This window comes from Rutidosis leptorrhynchoides, chromosome 8 (assembly GCF_046630445.1).
Source record: "Rutidosis leptorrhynchoides isolate AG116_Rl617_1_P2 chromosome 8, CSIRO_AGI_Rlap_v1, whole genome shotgun sequence".
Classification (NCBI taxonomy): Eukaryota; Viridiplantae; Streptophyta; class Magnoliopsida; order Asterales; family Asteraceae; genus Rutidosis; species Rutidosis leptorrhynchoides.
In genome coordinates, this window is record NC_092340.1 from 82,962,069 (window position 1) to 82,987,873 (window position 25,805).

The following is a 25,805-nucleotide window of genomic DNA, read 5'->3' on the forward strand; positions in this document are numbered from 1 at the left end:
TGATGGTGATGCTGATTGTGCTGTTGGTGCTGCTGTTGGTGTTTGTAACCTTCGCACCATGTTCTCTAAAGCCGTCACACGAGCGCGTAGTTCGTTAACTTCTGCTAGTATACCGGGATGATTGGCGGTTGGAGCGAGCGGATGAATAAGATTTGAGATATGGGATAGTATATAATCGTGACGAGATACTCTAGAGATGAAAGAGAAAATGGTTTCTCGAACAGGTTCACCGGTAAGTGCTTCAGATTCATCGCCAAATGAGCAATTTGGTGGATGGAAGGGATCTTCGATGTGAAATGATTTTCGGATATCGGATGATATTCTAGCTATATAGAATATCTATATATATAATACTAAAGATTTCGTAGACTACAAAGGAACCTACAGCATATGTCAGGCAAGTCTACAGATATGCTAAGATATGAATTATCAGATACGCTAAGATATGAATTTTGTCTATACACTATCGATGCACTAAATGCCGTAAGACGTGTCTAGACTTAAGAATGATAAATAGGAAATTTTCTAAGGATAATAAACAGAAGATTTCCGACTAGATATGATAAGCAAAACTTTTGATATGTAAACATGGTCGAAGTCCAGACTCACTAATGTATCCTAACATCTTATCAGTTAGACACACTAATGTAAGACCTGGTTCACTAGGACCAACGCTCTGATACCATCTGTGACGACCCGTCCTTATCTCTCTGGACGAAATCATCAACATTTAGTCCCATTGCGTTGATCGACTCCAAGTAATGTCCTTAAAATGAGCAAATGCACAGCGGAAGACTTAATTTGTACCTGAGAATAACATGCTTTTAAATGTCAACATAAAGTTGGTGAGATATAGGTTTGATGCTAGCAGCGTTATAACTATGGACCACAAGATTTCATATATTTAAACATAATACACTCGCAAGTGTATGTAAAAGTAGTTGAGCACTTGGTAACCATACTTAACATTTAAATCATCGCAGCATATTCTTAAATAACCGCTACACCGTACCAAGTGTAGTATACAGAAACGAAGTACTGTGCAACCGTTGAAAACTGGTCGTCCAGCCCGGTTGGGGTTGTCAGGCCCGATAGATCTATCAACAGGATTCGCGTTTACATTCCTCATGTAAATATTAGCTACCAAGTATAAAGAAATATGCCATGGTACAACTCAACATAGAATTTATTTTTGATCACTTGTGTCCATAACGTAAATCATAAAATGCATGTATTCTCATCCCAAAATATTTAGAGTTTAAAAGGGACTATATATTCACCATACTGTATTTTGTAGTAAAAATACATATAACATCATTGAACAATGCAAGGTTGGCCTTGGATTCACGAACCTATATCATTTGTTTATCTATTAAAACATATAATCGTAATTGAGCAAATTTGTATATTTTGCTATGATACTTATTTGATACATAATTTAATTAACGTTGTAATATTATATTATTTAGAACATATTATTATGTAATATTAGTATAAATTATAATAAATATATTTTTATGGAATATCTTCTGTTTGAAAAAAAAATTGATATTTGTAATAGTACAAAGTTAAGGATCATGATAGTAATAATAGTAATAATAATAATAAGTAATTAGTAAACTACCTCAAAGGAGTAGTCCTAAAAAGGTGCCCAAGTCCGGGTTCGAACCCGCAACGTCCCGCTAACCCGTTAACAAAACCAAATCATTTCTGCCATCATTTCGTTTCTGTTATAACTCGCTTGATCACATAAATAATGTGTATGAGAACTGCTTAACATATCCCTCTTATTTCTATCGTCATTGTTATTAATCTTAATCGTTGTTTTCGTTTATTATTTACTTCGCTCATCATTACGGTTTTATAATCATATTATCAAATCATCAACATATCACATCCTTATATCATTAACCCTTGGACAAAATCCAACCTCTCGGCCTTAAAACAAAACGTCTACGTATGAAGACTACAATGAGCCATATACCTACTTGAACGCTCTTCTTTAACCCATCATCACCTTAATCTAACGTCATCATTTCCTAATCATAATTATGCATCATCAAATCCTATATTAACTTAATCATCATCAATCATCTCATGTATCAATTAACAATATCATCATTTTAATTCACTCCATCATCTTAACATTATCTTTATCATTTCATGTATACCAATGCATCACCCAAGTTCTTGTATGTCCCCATTTACTTCATGGTACTCGTTTCATTCAGCACAACAGAATTTGAAGTTGGGTCTCGGCCTACTAAACTCTATCTCTACTCGGCCCAAAACAGAAAAACATAAACCTTGGCCCAACAAATAATACGCTATGTTTAGTAATGATATTACGGCGAATTTCACAGCATATCAAATGAGAGATAGAATTTGGCACGTAATGTTTAATCCTATTTTAATCACCACGTCACTTAAGTGACTCATAATGGCCGGCCACTTATTTGCATATAATGCTGTAGCAAACTTGAAAATAAAGAAAAAGGTAGCCATACGTTTGTTTTTCACTTTATTTATGATTAAATATATCATCATCTTTTTCCTTTCACTATTAGAAAACAGCAAACGCCAAGTTGAAACGAGAAATAACAATTGAAAGCGAGAGAAGAGGAGAAAGATGGAGATTAGTGGTGATGGTTTTTGGTACATAGGGTGGTGATGGATAGGGTGGCGATGATGATTATTTTATGGAGGTTCCAGGTGGTCATGGCGTTTAGTGGTTGTATACAGAAAAGATTTAATTACAACGGTAGCAACATATTATGGTGGTTAATGGGTTGAAGTGGGTGGTAATGATAATGGGTTTCGAATTTTAAAGTTTGTGAAGGTGATGACTAGTTTCGGTTGTTATAAAAACTGAAACAAAAACTGTAATAGAATCACAACGATGGTGTGGTTGCTCTTGATGATATTGATATCGGGTTTAGGTGATCCGCGATGATTATATGGCGTGATCCTGTGTAAACTTGATGGTGGCCGGAGGTAGTGAGGAGTGGTGATAGGTGTCGGTTGTTGGTGAATGTGGCTGTGGTGTTCGGAAATGGTTACATGGAGGTGGTGGTAATAGAGTGAAAAAGGTGATTCCCTGGTGGTGATATGGTGGTCGTTGAGATGATGGCTGTAGTGTGGTTCACGAAAAGAAAAACAAGAAACAATTCTTGGTTTTTGGTTTGTAAAATAAACGGATTAGCGAGTTTTGATTATGTATTGATGAAGTGGGTTTAAGGGGAGATTCAAGAATTGCAAACGGGAATAGGTAGCACGAGTTGATCATGGAGATTGATGGTTGGGTCATCGATGGGTTGCAGTAGAGAGCAAGAAGAAAGATTTATGGAGTAGAGAACAAATATATGTGTACCAGAATATAAAGAAAAGGATTTAGTTTCATGTTGATATATGTGTGCAAGTGTATCAAATATAGGTGGGTATAAAATAAATTACAGTTGAATCCAACCTTAATTGTGATGTCGACCCTGGTTCACGAGACAAACAGGAAACAAAGAAAAAAAATACAAAGAATAGAATCCAAAGCTATCGAATATATATTTGTTCTATATCCGTATTATTTATCTATTATATAAATAACTGAATTTTTATTTTATATCAGTTTAGATTTTTATTTATATAGCTGTATTTTATATATTTGTATATATATAAATATAAATATACATATATATATATATATATATATATATATATATATATATATATATATATATATATATATATATATATATATATATATATATATATATATATATATATATATATATCTATTTTATTAAATTTCCGCAACATTAATTATTAATATAATTCTATTAGAAATATTAATAAAAATTCTAATAATGCTAGAGATATAATGATGATAATATTAATGATAATAGATAATAATAATTATAAGAAGTGATATTATTGATAATAATAACTTCTAAAATAAATGATTATTTTTAGTAATAATGTTAATAATAAACATAATAACCAAAACCAAAATGTTATATATATACATATATTTATATTTATATATATATATTCACATATTTGTTATACACAATTGTTCGTGAATCGCCGAGAGTAGTCAAAAGGTAATTGATTACCTAAATATAGATTTCAAACTTTCTAGACTTAACATTACAGATTTTGCTTATAGTGTCGGAAACATATAAAGATTAAGGTTTAAATTTGGTCAGAAATTTCCGGGTCATTACAACTGCATGTATTCTCATCCCAAAATATTAGATTTTAAAAGTGGGACTATAACTCGCTTTCACAGATTTTTTACTTCGTCGGGAAGTAAGACTTGGCCACTGGTCGATTCACGAACCTATAACAAATATGTACATATATATCAAAGTACGTTCAAAATATATTTACAACATTTTTAATACGTTTTACTGTTTTAAGTTTATTAAGTCAGATGTCCTCGTTAGTAACCTACAACTAGTTGTTCACAGTTAGATGTACAGAAATAAATCGATATATATATTATCTTGAATTAATCCACGACCCAGTGTATACACGTCTCAGGCTAGATCATAACTCAAAGTATATATATTTTTGGAATCAACCTCAACCCTGTATAGCTAACTCCAACATTACTGCATATAGAGTGTCTATGGTTGTTCCAAATAATATATATACATGGGTTGATATGATATGTCAAAACATTTGCATACGTGTCTATGGTATCCCAAGATTACATAATATATTAGAATACATGTATAATACAATATTAGTTAGCTAGAATATGATTAATATAGTTTTGTTACCAATTTTCACGTAGTTACAACAAGCAAAAATATCCAATCTTGTTTTACCCATAACGTCTTCGTTCTAAATCCGTTTTGAGTGATTCAAGTTGCTATGGTTTCATATTGAACTTAAGTTTATGAATATAAAAAGAAAAAGTATAATTTTATAGTCTAAAAAATAGGTTACAAGTCGTTTTTGTAAAGGTAGTCATTTCAGTCGAAAGAACGACGTCTAAATGACCATTTTGGAAAACATACTTCCACTTTGAGTTTAACCATGATTTTTGGATATAGTTTCATGTTCATAAGAAAAATCATTTTTCCATAAGAACAACTTTTAAATCAAAGTTTATCATAGTTTTTAATTAACTAACTCAAAACAGCCCGAGGTGTTACTACGACGGCGTATATCCGGTTTTACGGTGTTTTTCGTGTTTTCAGGTTTTAAATCATTAAGTTAGCATATCATATAGATATAGAAAATGTGTTTAGTTGATTTTAAAAGTCAAGTTAGAAGGATTAACTTTTGTTTGCGAACAAGTTTAGAATTAAATTAACTATGTTCTAGTGATTACAAGTTTAAACCTTCGAATAAGGTAGTTTTATATATATATGAATCAAATGATGTTATGAACATCATTACTACCTCAGGTTTTGTGGATAAACCTACTGAAAATGAGAAAAATAGATCTAGCTTCAAAGGATCCTTGGATGACTTGAAAGTTCTTGAAGTAGAATCATGACATGAAAACAAGTTCAAGTAAGATTTCCACTCGAAATAAGATTGTTAAAGTTATAGAAATTGAATCAAAGTTTGAATATGAGTATTACCTTGTATTAGAAAGATATCTTACTGTAAATAAGAAAGATTTCTTGAGGTTGGATGATCACTCAAAATGGATTTGCAAGATTGGAAGTAAGCTAGCAAACTTGGAAGTGTTGTTGGTGTGTTCTTGAGTAGTTGTTTTATAACTTGGTTTATGTATGGATTTATGAACTAGATTGAGCTAGATTTTGATGAAGATGATGAAGAACACTTAGAACAATGGAAGAACACTTGAGAGAGAGTAGTTTGATTCAAGAAAATTGAAAAATGAATGTGTTTGTGAGTCCTCTCATTCACGTGAATATAGGGCTTCCATATAGGCTCCATTAGTTTGTAATTTTGTGAGATATTTCATGCTAGATGTTAAATGATGGTTCCCACATGGTTAGGAGACTCACATGGGCTGCTAAGAGCTGATCATTGGAGTATATATACCAATAGTAAATACATTTAGAAGCTGTGTATTGTACGAGTATAAATACGAGTGCATACGAGTAGAATTGTTGATGAAAATGAATGAGGATGTAATTGTAAGCATTTTTGTTAAGTAGAAGTACTTTGATAAGTGTCTTGAAGTCTTTCAAAAGTGTATGAATACATATTAAAACACTACATGTATATACATTTTAACTGAGTCGTTAAGTTATCGTTAGTCGTTACATGTAAGTGTTATTTTGAAACCTTTAGGTTAACGATCTTGTTAAATGTTATTAACTCATTGTTTATTATGTCTAATGAGATGTTAAATTATTACAATATCATGATATCATGATGTATTAATATATCTTAATATGATATATATACATTTAAATGTCGTTACAATGATAATCGTTACATATATGTCTCGTTTCGAAATCCTTAAGTTAGTAGTCTTGTTTTTACATATGTAGTTCATTTTTAATATACTTAATGATATGTTTACTTATCATTTATCATGTTTATATATAGTGTATCAATATCTTAAAATGATTCATATGTATTTAGTAAGACGTTGTTATAACGATAATCGTTATATATATCGTTTTCGAGTTTCTTAATTCAATATTCTCATTTTTATGTACATAACTCATTGTTAAAATACCTAATGAGATATTTACTTATCATAATATAATGTTAATTATATATATATCCATATATATGTCATCATATAGTTTTTACAAGTTTTAACGTTCGTGAATCACCGGTCAACTTGGGTGGTCAATTGTCTATATGAAACCTATTTCAATTAATCAAGTCTTAACAAGTTTGATTTCTTAACATGTTGGAAACACTTAATCATGTAAATATCAATTTCATTTAATATATATAAACATGGAAAAGTTCGGGTCACTACAAGGATTAGGTGAGTTAAGTCCAACAGAGATGAGTGTTCGACTCTTTGATTAAACCATTAGGCACCCAGTTGGAATTGCTGATAACCTACCCGTTCAAGTGGGTAATTTAACCATTTTAGTCGAATTTATTGTCATTGACATAGAAGAGGACTCAAACATTCCTCTAATTTTAGGTCGACCATTCTTAGCATCCACCAGGGCGTTATTTGATGTAAGAGAGGGTAGAATGACACTTAGTGATGGTGAAAAATCGGTCACCTTTGTTTGTCGAAAGACTAAATCTCCACCAACCAAAATCGTTGAACCGACAAAAACGATTGGTAAGAACCATGTTGTTTTACCAACTCCAACGGTAGTGCTTAACACTAATAAAACACCTAAGTGTGGGGAAAATGAAGTAACACCTGATGATGACCTGATAACAAAGAACCCCGTTGTTGATACGAAATTAAATGACTCCGTTATTAATAGTTCAATGAAGAAACTTACTAAACGGATTCGCGATGCTAGAACCAAGGGGAACTTTAAGTTATGTAACCGGTTAGTATCCAATCTATCGCCTAAAGAAAAGGCAAAACTAGTTGAATTTGTGGATATTACACAGGAATCCGACCAATGGCTTAAAGCAAAAGTCACAGATATGCAAGTTGATTATGGTCCAAAAGAAATTGACGATGAAGCTAATCACAATTTTTACACCACAGCTACCTAAGTGTGGGGAGATTCAAATGTTTTAAAAAGAAAATGCTGTCTAAAGTTAGTTGTTCTGTTCTCGTGTAGTTCTGAGAATGGAATCCGATTGGTCTTTTCCACTAGCAGACACTAAAGAACTAGTTTTCTCCCCCCATTCTGAATTTTTTGTTTTGAAGGTTTTGTATGAAATTAATACGCTTTTTAAATTTATGTTTTGTGTGAATTTAAAAACAAAAATTTTCTTTATTTCATTAAGTTTAAAAAATGATTTCTAAAATTCGTCGTAAGTTAAAGACTAGATCATAGAATCGAAATTGCTTTACCCGAGGGCGGGGCGAAAAATTTTGTTATCATTTTTTTTAATTTTATTGATCTAAAGTATACCAAAAAAATTTAAAAAATCCAAAAATCTTTGCTTTTAAAACAATCGCTTTAAAAACGACAAATTTTAAATTTTGTCGAGGGACGGATTAGGTAAACATACCAAAACTACCTAAAGTAAAAGGACATAAAATTTTAAAAAATTATTCATTTAAATTGTTTTAATAAATAAAGGTTATATATATATATATATATATATATATATATATATATATATATATATATATATATATATACATATATTTGTTTGTAGTTTATGTACAAAACAAGGTAAAACATCGCACTTTCAAAGGCTGGCATTAAAGTTCAGCAAAAGCTACTAATTTTGACGACAAGACGCAAAATATCAAATGTGATATAAAATAATATGTTTGCAAACTCGGTATTTTTAATTATTTTTCTACACTAATCACCCTCATGAATTTATAATTATAGTCTGATTTCATGCAAATTAGGGTATTGCATGATCTCAAGTGTGGGGAAGGGTTATAAATTCTCTCGGGTTTACACTTAGTTTAATTGCCAAATTTTGTAAAATTTGAAAAATTTTCAACTAAATGAATTCAAAATCATGTTTATACATATTTATGAATGATAAAACTAGGTGTTAATGCCGAAATTATTGTTACCTCGGAGAGAACATAAATGGAGAAACAACCCAAAACGCTTGAATTCATTTAAAATGGAATAGAAGAGAATAAAAAGGCAAAGAAAAGAATAAATAAAAGCTAAGTGTGGGAAGAATTTACCAAGTTCTTTAAAACATATATCACATATTTTTGTACAAGAATATTGCAGGTACTTTTGCTTTGGACTAAACTAATCAGTTTTACCCGATTTACTGTAATATATTTGAAAGAAAGATGGATCTACACGATGAATCAATTCCATCATTAAAAGAAAGTAAAGTATTTCCAAAAAGACACGCGCTTTTTGATTTAGGTCAAAAGTTGTCGTCCAGACCAGCTGTAGGTTGACGAAAAATCTAGAAAAGTCATCTCTAAAATCAGCAGGAAATCCGTGGACCTCAGCATCAAACAGGGTCGCCAAGTGGTCAGACTTATCCAAACCATGAAAGGATCTGTCTCATAAAATGGGGAGGGCGCCGTGCAAATTAGCTTGATAAGACTAATGAATCAGACCCCCAAAAAGGATAATCTCCTTAAAAGATTAAAAATCAGCTTTTAAGCCTGATATTACTCAATCCTTGAGATTGACTTTAAAGATTGAGAATTACAAACTCATAGAATTCAATGATATCTAAACTCGAGCTTAAACTAGAAAATATTTTGATAAAAATTAAAATCGATTTGTTTTCTGAAAACCTATTTTCAATGCGTTCATTACCATTGAACGTAAAATCCTAAGAATTCACCGGAATTTATTGGGTCACCTGAACCAAATCGGGTGTCAACATTAAGAACGGTGGTTGCATAGCATGGTCGAAGACAGGACCTTGTGCCAGATCGAAAAATTATAGGGTGATCTTTACTATTGCTCCTACAAAGGATAATAATTGCATCCGACACGTTTTTGGACCATGAACATCTGCATGTCATTAGACATTGCCTTAACAGTTGCTTGTTCGTCGCTTTCCTTTACAACCGGACGGTAGTTTACCGAAAGGTAATATACGGAGCAAGTAAACTGGACGTGTGCTTTCCGAATACAAGGTTAGCAAGTGGGTGACACAAAACCGCAAGTTTTGAGCTAAAAACGTAAAATATGAAACCCACGCAACCCACAAAAACATTTTGCAAACACCGGTGAAGGGTTATTCCAGAAAACTTATCTAGGGTAAAAGCTAGAATGAATTTTCAAAAGATCAAATGTTTTCATAAAGATCCAATTTCCTTAAGGATCTAAATTTTATAAGTCATGTGGGACTGTAAACCACATCGTTACTATCATTATTTATACCGCCGTATCAAAATCACTGATGTATAAAGTATGAGAATAAAAAAGTGATTCGAGTGAAGTGTGATTTAATTTCAAGTTCAGTATTGCTTGAGGACAAGCAACGTTCAAGTGTGGAGATATTTGATAGTGCTCCAAATGAACATATATTTAGGCACAATATCCTTCCAATATGTAAAGCTTTTAGTTACAATTTTTCTATTTTTATATAATATTCGTTTAAATAAATAAGTGCAAAGACAAAAGAAGAAAACGACGATTTGAAGACGCAAATGACCAAAAAGCTCAAATGTACAAGATATAATTCAAGTGGTTCAATTTATTGATGAGAAACGTCTAAAAATTACAAGAGTACAAGCCGCAGAACACAAAGTACAAGATATCTATTCGTACGAAAGGACGTTCGAAAATTCGGAACCGAGACATAAACCGGGCGTAAACGAGCGAGACATCGAAGCTAAAATTACAAGTCAGCTATGCACAAGAATATAATATAATATATAAATAATTAATATAAATTATATATATTATATTATATTATATTATTAAATAAAACGTCGGCAAACTAGAAAACAAACTGATGGGAGCATGCCAGCCTGGCCATGCGATCACATGGGAATAACACTGAAAAGCCATGCGATCGCATGGACCTCAGGATCAGTTCACATCTATAAAAGCCAGCGAATTCTGCTCGAATGATATACCTACACACTCTTTCACTCTTCTTCCTCTGTAAGAAATATATATATTTATATTTATAATATTAAGTTTAATTTAAGTTTAATAATATTTGGGTTAATGTAAGAAATGTTTTACGGGTTTTAAAGTCGGAACTCTGTCCGTGTAACGCTACGCGATTAATAATCATTGTAAGCTATGTTTTTCCTTTTTAAATTAATGTCTCGTAACTAAGTTATTATTATGCTTATTTAAGTCGAAGTAATCGTGATGTTGGACTAAATATTAAGACGGGGTTATTGGATTTTGTACCATAACTAGGGTTTGGACAAAAGACCGACACTTGTGGGCATTGGACTATTGACTATTAATAGATGGGGGGTATTGTCTAATCGAATGACAACTCATTAGAATCTGTCGAACCTATTTTCAAATTAGTTAATCTAATAATTATTAAAATGATTATGTATGTACTATTTAGTGACGTTTATACGACATCTTTTACGATCATTTAATTAATTATTCGGGTTGGGTAATTGATTATTCATTCTGATCAAGTGGGTAAATTAATATTCACATCTCATTAAAACAGGGGTGGATTACATACAAGGATAATTGGTGAAATTGTTAACAAAGTATTAAAACCTTGGATTACACGTAGTCGATAACCTGGTGTAATCATTAAATAAAGTATTAAAACCTTGTTACAGATCAAATCCCTAATTAGTTGGAATATTTGACTTCGGGAATAAGGTTAATTGCGTTTATAATTGAACGAATTTATAGATTGTCCTATAATATATAAATAAATAAGTGCTATTTGAGGTTAATTGTCCTTTGTCCTGGATTTATTTGATACCTATTTGGTTTTTGTCCATAATAGTCCATCGGTCATAATTATAAAATGCTCGTCAAATTAACCTTATTCCTGAAGTCAAATATTCCAACTAATTAGGGATTCGAACTGTAACAAGGTTTTAATACTTTGTTAATAATTACACCAGGTTATCGACTGCGTGTAATCCAAGGTTTTAATACTTTGTTAACAATTACACCAATTATCCTTGTATATAATCCACCCCTGTTTTAATAAGATATGAACATTAATTTACCCACTTGATCAGTTTGAATAATCAATTACCCAACCCGAATAATTAATTAAATGATCGTAAAAGATGTCGTATAAACGTCACTAAATAGGACATGCATAATCATTTAATAATGATTAGATTAACTAATTTGAAGATAGGTTCGAAAGATTCCAATGAGTTGTCATTCGATTAGACAATACCCCCATCTATTAATAGTTCATAGTCCAATGTCCACAAGTGTCGGTCTTTTGTCCAAACTCGAATTATGGTACAAAATCCAATAACCCCGTCTTTAATATTTAGTCTAACATCACGATTACTTTGGCTTAAATATGCATAATAATAACTTAGTTGCGAGACATTAATTTAAAAAGGAAGAACATAGCTTACAGTGATTATTTATCGCGTAGCGTTACACGGACAGAGTTCCGACTTACAAAACCTTAAAACATTTCTTTCAATAACCCAATTATTATTAATCTTAAATTAAACTTAAAATTATAAATATAAATATATATAATTTGATCAGAGGAGGAAAAGAAAAAGATGTGTAAAATTCGTCCAAAAACATTGCAATTTATAGATGTGGCCAACTATCTCCTGACATGCGATCGCATGACTTTTGTGCCTCCTGGCCATGCGATCGCATGGCCCTCTATGACAGCTAACATTGATTTGTTTTCTTCTTTGCCGACGTTTTATTTAAATATATATATAATATATATAATTTATATTAATTATATATATATTATATTATATTTTTGTGCATAGTTGACTTGTAATTTTCGCTCCGTTGACTCACGCGTTTACGCCCGGTTTATGTCTCGGTTCTGAATTTTCGAACGTCTTTTCATAAGCGTAGATATCTTGTACTTTGCGTTCCGCGGCTTGTATTCTTGTAATTTTTAGACGTTTCTCATCAATAAATTGAACCACTTGAATTATATCTTGTTCATTTGAGCTTTTTGGTCATTTGCTTCTTTAAATCGTCATTTTCTTCTTTTGTCTTCGCACTTATTTATTTAAACGAATATTACATAAAAATAGAACAATTGCAACTAAAAGCTTTACATATTGGAAGGATATTGTGCCTAAATATATGTTCATTTGGAGCACTATCAAATATCTCCACACTTGAGCGTTGCTTGTCCTCAATCAATACAGAACTTGAAAAAAAATCACACTTCACTCGAATCACTTTTTTTTCACACTTTATACATCAGTGATTTTGATACAGCGGTATAAACAATGATAGTAACGATGTGGTTTATAGTCCCACATGACTATGAAAATTGAATTCTATGAGTTTGTAATTCTCAATCTTTAAGGTCAATCTCAAGGATTGAGTAATATCAGGCTTAAAAGCTGATTTTTGATCTTTAAGGAGATTATCCTTTCTGGGGGTCTGATTCATTAGTCTTATCAAGCTAATTTGCACGGCGCCCTCCCCATTTTACGAGACAGATCCTCTCATGGCAAGGATAAGTCTGACCACATGGTGACCCTGTTTGATGCTGAGGTTCGTGGATTTCCTGCTGATTTTAGAGATGACTTTTCTAGATTTTTCGTCAACCTACAGTTGGTCTGGACGACAACTTCCTGACCTAAATCAAGAAGCGCGTGTATTTTTCGGAAGACTTTACTTCCTTTTAATAATGGAATTGATTCATCGTGTAGATCCATCTTTCTTTCAAATATATTACAGTAAATCGGGTAAAACAGATTAGTTTAGTCCAAAACAAAAGTACCTGCAATAATCTTATACAAATATATGCGATGTATGTTAAAGAACTTGGTGCATTCTTCCTACACTTAGCTTTTATTTATTCTTTTCTTTGCCTTTTTATTCTCCTTTATTCCATTTTAAATGAATTCAAGCATTTTGGGTTGTTTCTCCATTTATGTTCTCTCCGAGGTAACAATAATTTCGGCATTAACACCTAGTTTTATCGTTCATAAATATGTATAAACATGATTTTGAATTCATTTAGTTGAAATTTTTTCACATTTTCACAAAATTTGGCAATTAAACTAAGTGTAAACCCGAGAGAATTTATAACCCTTCCCCACACTTGAGATCATGCAATGCCCTCATTTGCATGAAATCAGACTATAATTATAAATTCACGAGGGTGATTAGCGTAGAAAAGTGATTAAAAATACCGAGTTTGCAAACATATTATTTTATATCACATTTGATATTTTGCGTCTTATCATCAAAATTAGTAGCTTTTGCTTAACTTAATGTCAGTCTTTGAAAGTGCGCCGTTTTAACCTATTTTGTACATAAGATAAACTACAAAAATACATAATATTTTATTATATTTTTTATAAAACCTTTATTTATTAAAACAATTTAAATGAATAATTTTTTAAAATTTTGTTTTCTTTTACTTTAGGTAGTTTCGGTACGTTTACCTAGTCCATCTCTCGACAAAATTTAAAATTGTCATTTTAAAGCGATTGTTTTAAAAACAAAGATTTTCGGGTTTTTTAATTTTTTTGGCATACTTTGGATCAATAATTTTAAAAATAATGATAACAAAATTTTTCGCCCCGCCTTTGGGTAAAGCAATTTCGGTTCCATGACCTAGTCTTTAACTTACGACAAATTTTAGAAATCATTTTTTTTAAACTTAATGAAATAAAGTAAATTTTGTTTTTAAATTCACACAAAACTTAAATTTAAAAATCATATTAATTTCATACAAAACCTACAAAAAAAAAAAAAATTCAGAATGGGGGAAGAAAACTAGTTCTTTAGTGTCTGCTAGTGGAAAAGACCAATCGGATTCCATTCTCGGAACTACACGAGAACAGAACAACTAACTCTAGATATCATTTTCTTTTTAGAACATTTGAATCTCCCCACACTTAGGTAGCTGTGGTGTCGAAATTGTGATTAACTTCATTGTCAATTTCTTTTGGACCATAATCAACTTGCATATCTGTGACTTTTACTTTAAGCCATTGGTCGGATTCCTGTGTAATATCCAAAAATTCAACTAGTTTTGCCTTTTCTTTAGGCGAAAGATTGGATACTAACCGGTTACATAACTTAAAGTTCCCCTTGGTTCTAGCATCGCGAATCCGTTTAGTAAGTTTCTTCATTGAACTATTAATAACGGAGTCATTTAATTTTGTATCAACAACGAGGTTCTTTGTTATCAGGTCATCATTAGGTGTTACTTCATCTTCCCCACACTTAGGCGTTTTATTATTGTTAAGCACTACCGTTGAAGTTGGTAAAACAATATGATTCTTACCAATCGTTTTTGTTGGTTCAACGGTTTTGGTTGGTGGAGATTTAGACTTTCGACTCACAAAGGTGATCGATTTTTCATTATTACTAAGTGTCATTCTACCCTCTCTTACATCAAATAACGCCCCGGTAGATGCTAAAAATGGTCGACCTAAAATTAGAGGAATGTTTGGGTCCTCTTCTATGTCAATGACAATAAATTCGACTAGAAAGGTTAAATTACCTACTTGAACGGGTAGGTTGTCAGCAATTCCAACTGGGTGCCTAATGGTTTGATCAAAGAATCGAACACTCATTTTCGTTGTACTTAACTCACCTACTCCTAATCTCTTATATAATGAAAGAGGCATAACACTCACACTCGCACCTAAATCTGCTAGTGCATCATACATGACACAATCACTAAGTAGACAAGGAACAATAAATTCACCCGGATCACCTAACCTGGGTGGAGGTTTTGGTGGAACTGTCTTCATTGGGTTTATCTTTACAATTTTTGTTTCTTGTACTTTCTTATTCTTCTTCTTCTTTCTAGAGGTATCATAAACTTTATTACCTATTACTTTCTCATACTCAACTCCTTTTTTTGGAAACGGGATGGGTGGTCTGTATGGTGCCACCACTGGCTTTACATACTCGGGTGGTGGTGGTGTTGTATCATTATTACTCACATCAAAAACCTTCCCATCTTCTGATGCTGGTTTTTCAGAATTTGTTGACACCATATTAACATTCTCATTCTGAGGATTTAATTCAGTATTACTCGGTAGCTTTCCTTGTTCCCTCTTACTCATCATGCTAGCAAGAGTACCTACGTGTTTTTCTATATTCAAAATGGAAGCTTGTTGAGTTCTTAATGATTGATCAAACCTCTCATTTGTTTGGGTTTGAGATGTAATAAATTGTGTTTGAGATTCCATTAGCTTTGCCATCATTTCTTCTAGATTTAACTTTTTCTCTTCGGTTTGTTGCGGTGGTTTATACAAGCTAGGTCTTTGTTGATTGACAGTGTTGTTTTGAGTTGGTTGGTTATTTGGACCTTGTTGGTTGTACGAGTTATTGTTGGGTCCATTTGGATTGTAAAGAATGTTTTGATTTCGATTAAAGTTTGGCCTTGGTGGTTGATAATTATTTTGATAATTATTTCCCGGCCTTTGGTTCATGTAGGAAACATTCTCTCGTTGTTCCATCGTTTGTTCAATATGACAATCTTTCGTTAAGTGGGGTCTATCGCATTGCTCACAACTGATTCGTATTGCGTGAATATCTTTAGTCATCTTTTCCATTCATCTCTCGAAAGCATATATTATTGCGGAAATGGAATCAAAGTCATCGCTAGAATCGGCTCTAGTCGCTTTAGAAGAACGAAAAATATGTTTTTCCTGGTGCCACTCATGTGAGTGGGAGGCTGTGTTATCAATAATTTTATGAGCTTCGATAGCAGTTTTCTTCATAATGGAACCACCAGCTGCTGAGTCGATGTCTTTTCGTGTAGCAACGTCGACACCTTGGTAGAATATTTGTACCATTTGATAAGTGTCTAAACCGTGTTGAGGACATCCTCTCAACAACTTTCCGAATCTTGTCCACACCTCATATAGAGTTTCATTTAGATTTTGTGTGAACGTAACAATTTTTCATTGAAGTCTTACGGCTTTAGATGCCGGAAAGAATCTTTTAAGAAATTTCTCAACTAAAACATCCCATGTGTCAATCGTTCCTTCAGGTAACGATTCTAACCAATCTTTGGCTTCTCCCTTTAAAGTCCAGGGAAACAACATGAGATAGATCTGTAGTAACCCGAACTTTTCCATGTTTATATATATTAATTGAGATTGATATTTACATGACTAAATGTTTCCAACATGTTAAGCAATCAAACTTGTTAAGACTTGATTAAATGAAATAAGTTTCATATAGGCAATTGATCACCCAAGTTGACCGGCGATTCACGAACGTTACAAAATTGTAAAAACTACATGTTGTGGTATATATATATATATATATATATATATATATATATATATATATATATGGTTGACATGAGATTATGATGAGTAAGTATCTCACTAAGTATATTAACAATGTGTGATATACATAAAAAATGAGATTACTAAGTTAATAAACTCGAAATGATATATATAACGATTATCGTTATGATAACGTCTACTAAATATATATGTATCATATTAAGATATTGATACACTATATTTAACATGATAAAATGATATTTAAATATATCATTAAGTGTGTTAACAATGAACTACATATGTAAAAACAAGACTACTAACTCAAGAATTACGAAACGAGACTTATATGTAACGATTATCGTTGTAACGATATTTTAATGTATATATCATATTAAGAGATATTCATACATCATAATATCATGATAATATAATAATTCAACATCTCATTTGATATAATAAACATTGGGTTAACAACATTAATTGAGATCGTTAACTTAAAGGTTTCAAAACAACACTTACATGTAACGACTAACGAAGACTTAACGACTCCATTAGAATGTATATACATGTTGTGTTTTGATATGTATTCTTACACTTTTGAAAGACTTCAAGACATATATCAAAGTACTTCTACTTAACAAAAATGCTTACAATTACATCCTCGTTCAGTTTCATCAACAATTCTACTCGTATGCACCCGTATTCGTACTCGTACAATACACATCTTTTAGATGTATGTACTATTTGTATATACACTCTAATGATCAGCTCTTAGTAGCCCATGTGAGTCACCTAACACATGTGGGAACTATCATTTGGCAACTAGCATGAAATATCTCATAAAATTACAAAAAATATTAGTAATCATTCATGACTTATTTACATGAAAACAAATTACATATCCTTTATATCTAATCCATATACCAACGATCAAAAACACCTACAAACACTTTAATTCTTCAATTTTCTTCATCTAATTGATCTCTCTCAAGTTCCATCTTCAAGTTCTAAGTGTTCTTCATAAATTCCATAAGTATAGTTTCATAAAAATCAAGAATACTTCCAAGTTTGCAAGTCTACTTCCAAGCTTTCTAATCCATTCCAAGTAATCATCTAAGATCAAGGAACCTTTGTTATTTACAGTAGGTTATCTTTCTAATTCAAGGTAATATTCATATTCAAACTTTGATTCAATTTCTACAACTATAACAATCTTATTTCGAGTAAAAATCTTACTTGAACTGTTTTCGTGTCATGATTCTGCTTCAAGAACTTTCAAGCCATCCAAGGATCCTTTGAAGCTAGATCCATTTTTCTCATTTCCAGTAGTTTTATCCAGAAAACTTGAGGTAGTAATGATGTTCATAACATCATTCAATTCATACATATAAAGCTATCTTATTCGAAGGTTTAAACTTGTAATCACTAGAACATAGTTTAGTTAATTCTAAACTTGTTCGCAAACAAAAGTTAATCCTTCTAACTTGACTTTTAAAATCAACTAAACACATGTTCTACATCTATATGATATGCTAACTTAATGATTTAAAACCTGGAAACACGATGAACACCATAAAATCGGATATACGCCGTCGTAGTGAAACCGGGGGCTGTTTTGGTTTGGATAATTAAAAATTATGATAAACTTTGATTTAAAAGTTGTTCTTCTGGGAAAATGATTTTTCATATGAACATGAAACTATATCCAAAAATCTTGGTTAAACTCAAAGTGAAAGTATGTTAAATGGTCATCAAGATGTCGTTCTTTCGACGGAAATGACTACCTCTTTAATAATTGACATGTAACTTAAATTTCTGACTATAAACCTATACTTTTTCTATTTGGATTCTTAAATTAGAGTTCAATATGAAACCATAGCAAATTGATTCACTCAAAATGGATTTAAAATGAAGAAGTTATGGGTAAAACAAGATTGGATATTTTTGATCTTTTTAGCTACGGGAAATGTTTAACAAATCTATACAAATCATATCCTATCTAACTTATATTGTATTATACATGTATTCTAATATATTATGTAATCTTGGGATACCATAGACACGTATGCAAATGTTTTGACATATCATATCGACCCATGTATATATATTATTTGGAACAACCATAGACACTCTATATGCAGTAATGTTAGAGTTAGCTATACAGGGTTGAGGTTGATTCCAAATATATATATACTTTGAGTTGTGATTTAGCCTGAGACGTGTATACACTGGGTCGTGGATTGATTCAAGATAATATATATTGATTTATTTATGTACATCTAACTGTGGACAACTAGTTGTAGGTTACTAATGTGAAGACCCGTCCTAATCCATCCGGACGAAGTCCATATCGATTATAAACGATTCACAACAGTTGATTACATCGCGAGGTACTTGACCTCTATATGATACATTTTACAAACATTGCATTCGTTTTTGAAAAGACAAACTTTCATTACATCGAAAGTTGACAGGCATGCATACCATTTCATAATATATCCAACTATAATTGACTTGATAATAATCTTGATGAACTCGACGACTCGAATGCAACGTCTTTTGAAATATGCCATGAATGACTCCAAGTAATATCTATAAAATGAGCAAATACACAGCGGAAGATTTCTTTCGTACCTGAGAATAAACATGCTTTAAAGTGTCAACCAAAAGGTTGGTGAGTTCATTAGTTTAACTTAAACAATCGTTTCCATCATTTTAATAGACCACAAGATTTCAGATTTCCATTTCTCATAAACATACGTCCCATGTATAGAGACAAAAATATCATTCATATGGATTGAACACCTGGTAACCGACATTAACAATATGCATATATAAGAATATCTCCATCATTCCGGGATCCTCCTTCGGACATGATATAAATTTCGAAGTACTAAAACATCCGGTACTTTGGATGGGGCTTGTTGGGCCCGATAGATCTATCTTTAGGATTCGCGTCAATTAGGGTGTCTGTTCCCTAATTCTTAGATTACCAGACTTAATAAAAAGGGGCATATTCGACTTCGATAATCCAACCATAGAATGTAGTTTCACGTACTTGTGTCAATTTCGTAAAACAGTTATAAAAGTTGCGCATGTATTCTCAGCCCAAAAATATAAAGGGTAAAAAGGCAAATGAAACTCACGATACTGTATTTTGTAGTAAAAATACATATGACGTCATTGAACAATGCAGGGTTGGCCTCGAATTTACGAACCTATATCAATTGTGTATATATTAATACGTATAATGTAAGTTACAAAATTTCATTTATTAATATGTATTATTTATATATTATAGTTTTGTAGAATTTATTCTAACCTTTATTTTAAAACGTATACTTATATTATATTTTATATATATATCGATTTTATGTATATATATCTATAATGATTTACGTTTATATAAATAGTGACATTAATATATTTATATACATATATTTGTGGTTAGTATTGTATTTATGAAATTTTATTAGTTTGTTATGTGAATTATTAATACAATCCTAGTATATACCATAAGTATATATATAGTGTACAAAAGATTTATTTGTTAAAATAATAATTTAGATAATAATGATTTACTAATAATAATAATAATTTTATTAATAATGATAATACTAATAGCAAAAAAAATGAAAATGATAACTGTTAATGATACTAATAATAATAACTCTAAAATAATATTAATACTAATACCATACTTATGTTAATAATAAGGGTTCTAATATTTATAAAATGATAAATGATAATCATAATAATACTAGTAAATATTAATGATGATACTGATAAATATGATATTATTAATTGTAAATGTACTGATGATACAATTATTTATAAACCGGTACAAATTCTAATATTGATGATAATAATATATTTTTATTTCCTTCATAATAATAATAATGATAATCATAATCATAATCCTAATGATGATAAAATACTAAAATGATAAGTTTATTACTAATAATAATATTATTAATACCTATCATAATAATAATAGTAATGTCTATAATACTTTCAAATATGATAACAAGTATGATACTAATAATAACAATAACAATAACAATCAAAACAATCACAATAATAATAATAATACTAATAATAATTAATATATAATAACAATAATAAAATTAGAAAAGAAAACTACCTCACATGAAAAGAGTTTCAAAAAAAAAAGAAACTACCATCCTCTGGAATCGATCTCGTGACCACATGCTCACACGCAAACACTCTCGACCATCCCACCAATTCTGATTCTCTGTACTAATATCGAATTTAAATTTTATATATAAACTGTTTTTCTTCTATTCCTCTTCTTCTCCACAAGTCTCATGGATTCAACAAAACATCAATAACCAAAAAAAAAAAAACAAAATCGGGGTTCCCTTTAAAGCTTCAAAACATTACAGAAAAAAAATAATTTGGGTTCTAAAATAAAAAAAAAATACTAAAGGACTACTGCAGCGTCGGTTCTTGGAACAAAAAAAAATTGATTTCGTAATAGATAACATTATAGATAATGTTTATAACACGAAATAGTTTTCTAAACATGTATAAAAACTACTGGAATCGTCAATTTGATCAGAAACATATACACGAACGCGAATTTGTCTCAAGAACAATTGTTGACTTTTTTAAACTAAACTTTGACTTCAAAATTCAAGATCGATATAAAGATTTGAGAGTTGAGATTTTGCAGATAGATTCAAAGAAAGATTTCTAACCTTTCTGCATTTTTAGATTTTGAAACTTTATTCGAAATTGAATTAAGAGAAAAAAAAATTGGAGCGTGCAGAGAAGAAGAAAAAAAAATATCGCTGTGCTCTTTAATCCCATTGGATTTCCTTTTTATTTGATTTGCAATTATACATAATCATGTTGTAATAATAGAGATCGGTTGATAAAAAATGGAGAAAATGTCAACACAGGTTCACGAGTTGGGAGCAGGAAAGAAACAAAAAAATAATAATAATAGAGATAAAGGATACAGAGGTCACGCGTATAATATAGATCCCTACTGTTTTTTTTTAATTAATAATAATAATATATAATAACAATACTATTAATATCTAATAATATTAATAAAATTAATAATAATGATAAATATAATATTAATGATAATAATAATTGTAAAAATGATAATAATAATAATAATAATACCATACTAATTATGATAATATTAATCTTTTATCGATAATAATAATATTAGTAATAATAATCTAATATATACATCCAATTTCATCTTTATATGATATAAAGTGATATTATGAATACAAATATTGATATTTGACGATACAAATAACATTACTACAATAACTATATTTGTATTTAAATTTAATTTATTAATATCATCTATTATTATGTAATATTTAATAATTATGTAATATGTATTGTAACATATACTGAATATTATATATTTATGCATTTTAATATAAATATATTATAATATTTATTTACATACTAATTATATTATACTTATGTATGTAATTATGAAAAATATAAATGTTTTATATATGTAAGTATTATATATATTTATTAAAATAGTACATTATTTCATCATAGATATATTATAAATTTCTACATATACATAATATAATAATTATGTATAAAATCATATATATATATATAGTTATATTTATGTATATATGTATACTACCATATATATAAAATCATGTTTTAAATGTTGAGTAGATGATTAATTATGTATATTTTTACAATTAACTACAAAGTATAACATTGTACATTTAATATTTTGATAACGTTGGTAAAATATGTTTGAATCATTTATATACAATATACTATATATATTCAAAATGAAAATCTTTAGTTATTAAATGTTATCTTTTATAATAACAAAATTACTTAATAGTTCATTAATACTAATATAATTAGTTTTATATATAATTATTTATATTTACATTCTTAGTTACAATTAAAGGTTCGTGAATCGTCGAAAATAGTTAAAGGTCAAATGTTATCATGAAATAGTTCAAACATAATGAGACTCGGTTTAATAGACTTTGCTTATCGAGTCGAATCATATAAGATTATGTTTAAATTTGGTCGGAAATTCCCGGGTCATCACAGTACCTACCCGTTAAAGAAATTTCGTCCCGAAATTTGAGTGAGGTCGTCATAGCTAACAATAAATATGTTTTCCTGACGAATATGAGTTGATAACTTGAGTTTTATCATCATTGAGTAATATGGATAAAAATAATTCGATTATTCGAAGAGTGCGAATGAAGCTATTCACAAAAGGATGAAATGAGAAACAAAGATTTGTTTTTAACTTTTGACGTAGTCAGGTTTGAATTTAGAAAATAAGGCGCGTCTTAACTTTTGACATTGCCTTGGTTGAATTCCGAAATTTAAGGGATTTAAAGAAAATCTTGAAGATCTATAAAATCTGATTCTTCGGGATTTATGGAAATTAAGATCTCTTTAATTAAATACGGTGATCTGCCCCGATTACTACGTCTGATATTTCCAGTATAAATTAAGCTCTTCCTTTCCATTATTCTCACCATTCTTATACTTTCTTTCTTAGTTCATACATCCAAAAGATTCTGAAAATGATTAATCCAGTTCTGATCCTTGTCCTCATCCTTACTATCGCAACAATCATTCTCCTTTTTCAACTTCCACCAGAGGAATCTGCTTTCTTCTACTTCGCCCTCGGGATTATAATGTTTTTAATTCTCCCGTGTCTTTATGTTGCGATAAACATTGATATACACGGTTTGTAATTTATGTGTTGTTATCGGACTTTATATTCTCCCTTATATTTCAAAGCTCTATGCTTTTGTTTTCTCTTCCCGACTTCAAGTCAAGCGAATAATGGTCCAGAATTTATAGATATAGAGTTTCGAATGATTATAATGTTCTAAGCATGAAGGAACGTGATAGCACGATTTGATTTTCAAATTTATCAACATCACGGAAGATAGAACCATCAAGAATACATTTTCTTGATTTGTTACGGAGTTAAGTAGGATGAAAGAGTTATGTAACATGGCACATGATGACGTTATGATCTGTGAATCATCACGTTTCATTTAGAAACTCAACATGACTTACTGTAATATAATCACATTGATCAAGTGTCATTATATTATACTAACTCATGCATCAGTTCCCATCATTACTTCAATAACATTCATATTTTAAGCTTGAAAATTTACAGAATATAGAAACTAACAGTTTCTATATGATGTAATACTGATAGCATGAAAAGATTAATGATTTCAGATAAGAATAGTTATAAAAATATCTCCAGAAATATGGAGGATATTTATAATGAAAGGTACGATAATATCTCAGAATATCTAAGATCAGAGGATGATAGAAACTATTGTCTGCAAGGGTTTAGAGTAAGGAGCAAGTTATTCACTATAGACTTTAGCAGACATTGAATTATTTGGATTCTTTGAAGTCAAACTTATTCTTTGTGATTTATCCACGGCTTTCTTCATAGTTTCGCATAATCTGCTTTTCGGTACTATATTTTCTATTGAATGTTTCCAATATATTGATACACATGAAGCACGAAGAGGTATATAATTTCGGACGAGAATATTTATGAAAATATCCTCAGAAATATCAAAGATATTGATGATGATATTTTGGAATTTCTAAGTTCGACGGTTGATGGAGAAAGATTTTCCGCAAGATTTTAACATGACTTCGGAGCAAGATATTCTCTAAAGATTTCAACGGATCCAGAATTACCTGAATCCTTTGAATATAGGATTTGGTCCTTGTATTTGTCCTTGGTCTCCTTCATGGGTAACTCAATCTGTTTTTCAATACCCAATTTTCTATCGAGCGTTCCTAACACTCCTTTCTTTATCATCAAACTTTGGTCCGTTTAGACCATCTACCATTTTTCTGTTTCCTCTGCATTTAATGCTATGATATCTGAATCATCGGTTATTAATCCGAGGTGGTTTCAGGAGAATTGTGTTTTTAGATGATTAAACGCTGATGGTAATATGATGGAATATGAAAGGTTACCTGGTAACAATAAAAGAGCACGCGTATATATAAACGTTATAATAAGGTTGTTTCGTACGAAAAGTCGAAGTTGACTTGTTGGAGCTGTGACAAAATTGGCTAATTTTGAAAAGGGATCGCAAAGTTGTTTTTGTTAATAAATGCCAAAGGATCTGACGCGGCTACGTGTTGAACTTTTACTCAATTGCCGAGAGTTTCTCAGGTGCATAACTATATGCATAAATCTTTCCTTCCGTAGATGAAGTGCGGTTGATTCATCCTATCGATTGAGGTGTTTTCAAGAATCATGAAAGGTTTGAACGCAGAATGTAATCGTGAAGATACAAATGAGGTTTAAGACGAAATCAAGTGGAAAACTTGAAGAATTGTTTAGTTTCATATGTTATATTCAATATTTTAATTCATTTTAATTGTCCAATGTTATTAGTCCACAGTCGATAGTCCACAGTTGACAGTGCAATCATTCATATATAGTTTAATATATAATATTTGAATTAATTAATACGTATCGTGACCCGTGTACATGTCTCAGACTCGATCACAACTCAAAGTATATATATTATTATAGAATCAACCTCAACCCTGTATAGAGAACTCGATCATTACTGCATATAGAGTGTCTATGGTGATTCCAAATAATATATATAGATGTGTCGATATGATATGTCAAAACCTTGTATACGTGTCCCGATATTTAAAGTGCGTAAAATAAATAACAGAAATTAAATGACGATAAATAAAGTGCGTAAAGTAAATAACAGAAATTAAATGACAATAAATAAAATTGCGAGAATATAAATTGCGATAAAATAAATTGCGATAAATAAATTGCGATAAATAAAATGTAATACGGAATTAACAGTTAGCTAGGATTTTGTTA